Source organism: Lactuca sativa, chromosome 5 (genome assembly GCF_002870075.4).
Source record: "Lactuca sativa cultivar Salinas chromosome 5, Lsat_Salinas_v11, whole genome shotgun sequence".
Taxonomy (NCBI): Eukaryota; Viridiplantae; Streptophyta; class Magnoliopsida; order Asterales; family Asteraceae; genus Lactuca; species Lactuca sativa.
This window is the reverse complement of record NC_056627.2, coordinates 332823072-332830730: the sequence shown is the minus strand read 5'-3', so window position 1 is coordinate 332830730 and position 7659 is coordinate 332823072.

Here is a 7659-nt window from a genome sequence, read left to right as displayed (position 1 = left end):
GTTTATAAGGTCGTTCTTAGTGAACGACATTTCAGCTATGGTATTGTTTGATTCGGGGGCTACTCGATCATATGTGTCGCTCGCACTTAGCAAGCGATTTAGCAAAGTTCCAGGGGATTTGGACGGTCCAATCGACGTTGAGATAGCTGATGATAGGACCGTCAGGGTCACGAGAGTTCATAGAGGATGTACTTTGCGGTTATTTGATGAGCGATTTTCAGTGGATTTGGTTCATATTCCCCTGCGAGGGAATAAGGTTATAGTAGGTATGGACTGGTTAAGCCCCAATGGGGAAATGACAGATTGTGAGCAGCAGCTGGTTAGAGTTCGCACTCCCACTAGGGGAGAGTTAGTGATTCAGGGTGAGAGGCCACAGCACGGACCAGTTTTCTGTTTCGCAGCAAGAGTGAGATGTCACATTCAGCAGGGTTGTACGGGATATGTCGCATATATCATGGATATCCGGGATAAGGGTAAGGCGATAGTTGATGATGTACCAATGGTACGAGAATATCCGGACGTATTCCCGGAGGAATTGCCTAGGATACCTCCGGAAAGACAGGTTGAGTTCCGGATTTGACCTGGTCCCTGGTGCGGCTCCAATAGCAAAGGCACCATATCGGTTGGCTCCTCCCAAGATGCAAGAGTTGTCAAAATAGCTGCAAGAGATGCTAGACAAGGGTTTTATCAGGCCGAGCAGTTCGCCATGGGGAGCCCCGATCCTATTTGTGAAGAAGAAGGACGAGTCACACCGTATGTGCATAGATTACCGGGAGCTGAATAAGGTAACGGTGAAGAACTGTTACCCACTCCTGAGGATAGATGATTTATTCGACCAGCTTCAGGGAGCATCTTGGTTTTCCAAGATTGATTTACGGTCCGGATATCACCAGATGCTGGTCAGAGATGATGATGTGCAGAAGACCGCTTTTAGGACCCGCTATGGTCATTATAAGTTTGTGGTGATGCCGTTTGGTCTCACCAATGCTCCAGCCGTGTTCATGGATCTCATGAATCGCGTGTGCAGACCGATGCTGGATCGGTCTGTAATAGTATTCATTGATGATATCTTGGTTTATTCCAAGACTAAGGAGCAGCACGAGGAACACCAGAGGGAGGTGCTAGAGACCTTGAGGAGGGAGAGACTTTTCGCAAAGTTCTCTAACTGTGAGTTCTGGTTGCGCGAGGTGCAGCTTCTTGGGCACCTTGTCAACCAGAAGGGTATATTAGTTGATCCGGCCAAGATAGAGGTCGTGATGCAGTGGGAGGTCTCGAGGTCTCCATCCGAGATTCGGAGCTTCTTGGGTTTGGCAGGGTATTACTGGAGATTTATCCAGGACTTCTCCAAGATAGTAGTTCCGTTGACCCGACTGACCAAGAAGTCGGTGGTGTTTCGTTGGGGTCCTAAGCAGCAGATAGCCTTTGAGACGCTCAGGCAGCGACTGTGTGAGGCGCCGATTTTCACCCTGTCGGAGAGAGTAGATGACTTTGTAGTCTACTGTGATGTTTCGATCACAGGTATAGGAGCAGTGTTGATGCAGAGGGGGCATGTGATAGCTTATGCCTCGAGACAATTGAAGCCTCACGAGGCTAATTACCCGACACATGACTTAGAGCTGGGGGCGGTGGTGTTCTCCCTCAAGATTTGGCGACATTACCTCTACGGAGTGCGGTGTACTATCTACACGGACCACAAGAGTTTGAGGTACCTCATAGATAAGTCGAGCTTGAACATGAGGCAACGTCTTTGGTTAGATGTGGTAAAGGACTACGATTGTGAGATCTTTTACCACATGGGTAAGGCCAACGTAGTGGCCGACGCCCTGAGCCGCAAGACAGTAGCGGCTCTGATCCGAGATATATGTCTAAGGATGACAGTGATTACTCCACTGATGGAGCAGATTAAAGAGGCGCAACTTGAGGGTCTGAAGGAGGAGCACCAGAAGTGTGAAAGGATAGTGGGTCGAGTGGCTTCGTTTGATTACGACAACCAAGGATTAATGACCCTGCATGGGAGGGTCTGGGTACCATACTGGGGCGGAGTACGGAAAGTGTTGATGGATGAGGCCCACAAGTCTCAGTTCTCCATCCATCCAGGGGCGACGAAGATGTACAGAGATCTTCGACCCGATTATTGGTGGCCCTACATGAAGCGGGACGTAGCTTGGTATGTGGAGAGATGCCTGACCTGCAGGAAGGTCAAGGCAGAGCACCAGAGGCCCCACGACAAGATGCAGCCGTTAGACATCCTTGTGTGGAAATAGGAGGATATCACTATAGACTTCATTACTAAGCTTCCCAGGACTGCGCGTGGGGTTGATTCGATATGGGTCATCGTGGATCGGTTGACCAAGAGCGCCCATTTCATACCGATCCAGGAGAGTATCTCGGCCGAGAAGTTAGCCGAGATTTATGTGTGAGAGGTAGTGGCACGACATGGAGTGCCTGTCTCGGTGGTGTCAGACCGAGATGTCTGGTATACTTCTAGGATTTGGAAACGGTTTCACGATGAGATGGGTACTCATCTCCATTTCAGCACCGCTTTCTACCCTCATACGGACGGGCAGAGCGAGAGGACGATTCATACTCTCGAGGACATGCTTCGGGCATGTATGCTAGATTTCGGTGGTAGTTGGGATACGTATCTTCCGTTAGTGGAGTTTTCGTATAACAACAGCTACCACTCTAGTATAGATCTGCCTCCCTTAGAGATGCTCTACGGGAGGAAATGTAGGACCCCAATTTGTTGGGGCGAGGTCGGTCAGAGAGTCATGGGGAGTACAGAGGTAGTACTCAGGACCATGGAGTGGATTCAGCAAGTCCGGAGCAGGCTCCAGACTGCTCAGAGCCGACAAATGAGTTACGCCGAAAAGCGGCGTTCGGACTTGGAGTTCCAGGTATGTGATATGGTCCTTCTGAAAGTGTCACCCTGGAAGGGTGTTATCAGGTTTCGGAAGCGGGGCAAGCTGGGCCCCAGGTTTATTGGTCCATTCAGGGTTTTGGCCCGGGTGTGTCGGTTTGTGTATCAGAGCTCAGTCAAATCCACATCACATTCCATGTTTCTCAGTTGCGGAAGTGCTTAGTGGATGATTCAGCAATGATACCCTTTAAGGATATTCAGGTTGATGACAGCCTGAACTACATCGAGAGACCAGTGGCGATTTTAGATCGCAAGACGAAGGAGCTGAGGAACAAGAGGGTAGAGTTAGTGAAGGTGCAGTGGCAACACCTGAAGGGTTAAGAGTGGACATGGGAGCCCGAGGGGGAGATGAGGGAGCAATACCCAGAGTTGTTTTTAGGTTCAGCATACTTCGAGGACGAAGTTTAAGACAAGTGGGGAAGAATTGTAACGCCCTGCTTCTAGTACATATTTAATCCATTAGATGTTCGTTTTGTAAGAGCTACTCGACGAGTTGGTAGCCCTAACTCGTCGAGTAGATGTCAGCTTGATCGTGGGGTTTAAGTGGTCTACTCGACGAGTCGAAGCATGGACTCGGCGAGTAGGTCCATCAGGAGGAAACCCTAATTCTTAGGGTTTGTACCCTATTTAAGCATCATTTCAGGCCCCCATCCCAGCCTCCATTACCTCCACTCCTTAACCTCGAAACCCTAAGTAGATATTGAGTGTTCTTAAGCTATTCTTGCCATTTTGTGTGTTTTGAAGCTAGAAGAAGGAAGGAAAGCCTTGGTGATTCAAGAAGAGGTTGTAGATCCAGAGCTAGTGTTGCATTTTAGAACCTTTGAAGCTATAAAGCTTGTACCTTGGTTTCCATTCACTTAGATCTTTTTATAGACTTGTTATTTGCACTTTATGGGTCCTTCCAAGGTCTCCGAGATTTGAACCTTGGGAAATGAAAGGACTTCAGATCTAGACATTTATGAGCTACATAAGCTCAAATTTGCCACCTTTATCCAGCCTTGACTCCATGATATGGTGTAGGCCTTCGTTTTGGCTTGAAATAAGTGTTTTAGCTTCATAACATCATGCATGAATGTAAATTTAGCAACTTTACGTGTAATGCTAGTATAAGGAGTCCAGATCTATGATTTAGAAGCATTGGAATCATTAGAATCAACTGTATGGGTTGAGCATGCAAGGAACTCGCCGAGTTGTTCTTTGGACTCGGTGATTCGAGTTGAGTCCCCCCAATCTTTTCTAGTTATGAGTGAGACCATTGAGCTGAGAGGGAGGGGGATGACTCAATAAGCTGAACAAGATTAGGACCAAGGAGCTAAAGGACTTGACGAGTCCAAGGAGCGCCTCGACGAGTAGAGTCAAAATGTCCCGATAATTATTGCAGACAGATCTCGAAGAGTCGGTGGAAGGGCTTGACGAGTTGACCCAGTAGACGACGAGTTAGAACATTTCAGAGACTCGTCGAGAAGTAAGATGACTCGACGAGTTGAGTTGACTGGGGTTGACCTTGACTTGACTTTGACTAGAGTGTTGACTTTGATTAGGGGTAAAATGGTTATATTGCCCTAGGAAGGAGTTTCAGATATTGACTATGTATTATTGTGTTTTGATAGCCGGACAAACACCGAGGCAGTTACCGGATATTCCTCACCGCGAGATTTCACAGTTAGCTTTACAAGATGAGTTTTCCTCCCGTAGGAACGGGTCTAAGGCACCAATGCCGGCCCGTTTAAGTAGTATAGTATGTCGGGGTAAGCTCGATGTCGAGGTTAGCCCGATGCAATTTATATGTTTCCAGACTTCGGTCCGATGTCGGGGCGATCCTGAGAAGTAGTTATAAATACTTGATGTCTTTGTGATTCATGCATGTTTATGTGTTATGTGTTATATGTTTCGGACTTCGGTCTGATTTCGGGCAAGCCCGATGCAGTATATGTAATTATGTTATGTGTTTATGATATATGTTATGTTGTGTATGTGCCGGGGTAAGCCCAATGTCGGGGTGAGCCCGATGCCCGATGCGGTCAGATGTCGGGGTGATCCCGATGTCGGACATGAGTCCGATGTTGGGTAAGTCGATGTCGGGATTCGTCCCAATGCAGTTGGGAGTAGTCCCAGAGTTATGTATTTGTTATATGTGCTTTGTATGGTATGTGGTAGTTTGGGGGAGCTCACTAAGCTTCGTGCTTACAGTTTCGATTTTGGTTTTAGGTACTTCAGCTAGTAAAGAGAATGTCTCGAGCTGACGGCATGGCACACACCACAGTTGATTAGCCTGGGATTTTACTCTGATATTTGTTATGAGATTGTTATATGTTTATCAGATTTTATAAGTTTTCGAGATACATGTTTTATAGTTTTACACTATGGCAATGATATCTATGTTTGATAAATGATTTTGAAAACGAAATTTTGGCTTGTATTTTTGGGGTGTTTCAATATAGCATCAAATCCCTTGCCTTCCTCGACAACTTGGTAATGAATTCCATTGTGATTTGTTAACATTTTCACATGGGAATCTCTGGAGGCTGCAGATGCGGCCTCTGATGCTCGGCCTTGACCATCCTGCAGGTCAAGCATCTCTCGACGTACCAAGCGATTTCCCGCTTTATGCATGGCTACTAGTAGCTCAAACTCAAATCCTTATACATCTTGGTGGCTCCTAGGTGAATAGAGAAATGAGACTTATGAGCCTCTTCCATAACCATTTGTCTGACCCCTCCAGACATCGGAACCCACATTCGACCGCATCGGGTCAATAATCCCCGACTATCCTGCACAAACCGGGTGTTCTCACCCCTAATCCACTCCATCTTCCAATTCTCCCGACGCATACTCTCTGCATGGGCTTCCCTGATCAAGCCCACAAGTGGAGAATCCACTCATATCCTCATAAATATCGTCGAAGTGAAAGACTCGGCTGACTTGCGACTCAGAGCGTCCGCAACCACGTTCGCTTTACCTGGGTGGTAAAGGATCTCACAGTCGTAGTCCTTGACTACATCTAGCCACCTGCGCTGCCTCATGTTCAGGTTCGGCTGATCCATGATGTGTCTTAGGCTCTTATGGTCCGTGTAGGTGGTACAGCGGACCCCATAGAGATAATGCCTCCAAATCTTGAGGGCAAACACCACCACCCCAACTCCAGATCATGAGTAAGGTATCTCGTCTCATGCGACTTCAACTGTCGCGATGCATAGGCTATCACTCATCCTCTTTGCATGAGGACTGCTCCTAGACTTGTGATGGACGCATCACAATAAACCACAAAACCCTCGACTCCCTCCGGAAGAGTCAACACTGGAGCCTCGCATAACCGCTGTCAAAGGGTCTCAAACGCCCTCTGTTGCTCGGGGCCCCACCGAAAATCCACCCCCTTCCTCGTCAGACTAGTAAGGAGTACTGCAATCTTGGAGAAATCTCGTATAAATCTCCGGTAGTACCCTGCCAATCCCAAAAATCTCCTAATGTCTGAGGGAGATTTCAGAACCTTCTACTGCATAACCGGCTCGATTTTGGCCTAATCGACCAAAATCCCCTCTTGGTTAACGAGGTGTCCTAGGAACTGGACCTCTCGTAACCAAAACTCGCACTTCGAGAACTTGGCATAAATTCGTTCCCGCCTTAGAAATCCCAATAACTCCCGCAAATGCTCCTCATGCTGCTCTCGGGTCTTGGAATACACCAAGATGTCGTCGATGAATACTATGACCGAGTGATCGAGCATCGGTCTGTAGACCCAGTTCATCAAGTCCATAAACATTTTCAACGCGTTGGTGAGCCCAAACGGCATCACCACGAACTCGTAATGTCCATAACGAGTTCGGAATGCGGTCTTTTCCACAAACTCGTCAGGGCATTCAACTCGTCGAGTAGACTTTTCAATATGAAATATCAAGACTAAAATTAATACCTGAGAGTCGGGTCATTACACTCGGATAACTTAAGAGGACTCGGGAACACGCGGGGGGGGGGGGGGGGTCCAGGGAAAGCGCCATATAAAGGTTCTAAGGGGCATCCCCCCTAGCGGGGTTAAGGGGGCACCCTTACGAGGTGTGGGGAAATCATACACGTAAAAATAATCCATATAATAAAATGGGCCCAATCAAATATTCTAACCAAAAAAACCCAATGTTTGGGTCCATTAAAAGAAGCGTTGTTTCACCCCTTAAAATTTTCGTTTTCTACATATAAAAGAAGACTTGAACATATACAGGAAAATCGTGTCTTCTCTTTGCGACCATTGTCTCTACACAACACAAGCAAGATATTATGTATTTTTGTATTTGAATTAGGCATGTAAATTCAAATTGAATTTCTTGGATTAAGACAAATCAGGATTTCGTGATATATACCACAGACAAATTGGGTCGAAATCACAGATTTTTAGGAAGTGCTTCTCATACATGGTCCTTGAATTATCCAAGTGTTTGTATTAATATTCAAAACCCAAAATTATAACATCCTATTTATCCATATATACTTCCACCAAGTCTTATATGTGCTCCACATCGATTACAATTTTCCTGTTAAACATTTCTTTACCCTTCTCTTACTATAGTTTTCATACGTTCATTGTCATTCATTGATGATAAAATATAGAACCATGAGTTATTTCCTACAACTCGGTATTGTTATATTATAAAATTCTTGATGACTTAAACAATAATTACATAAAAATATATAGAGAATACCTAAACCCTAAGGGCCTTGGGCCTAAACCATGAGTATTAGCCTAGCCC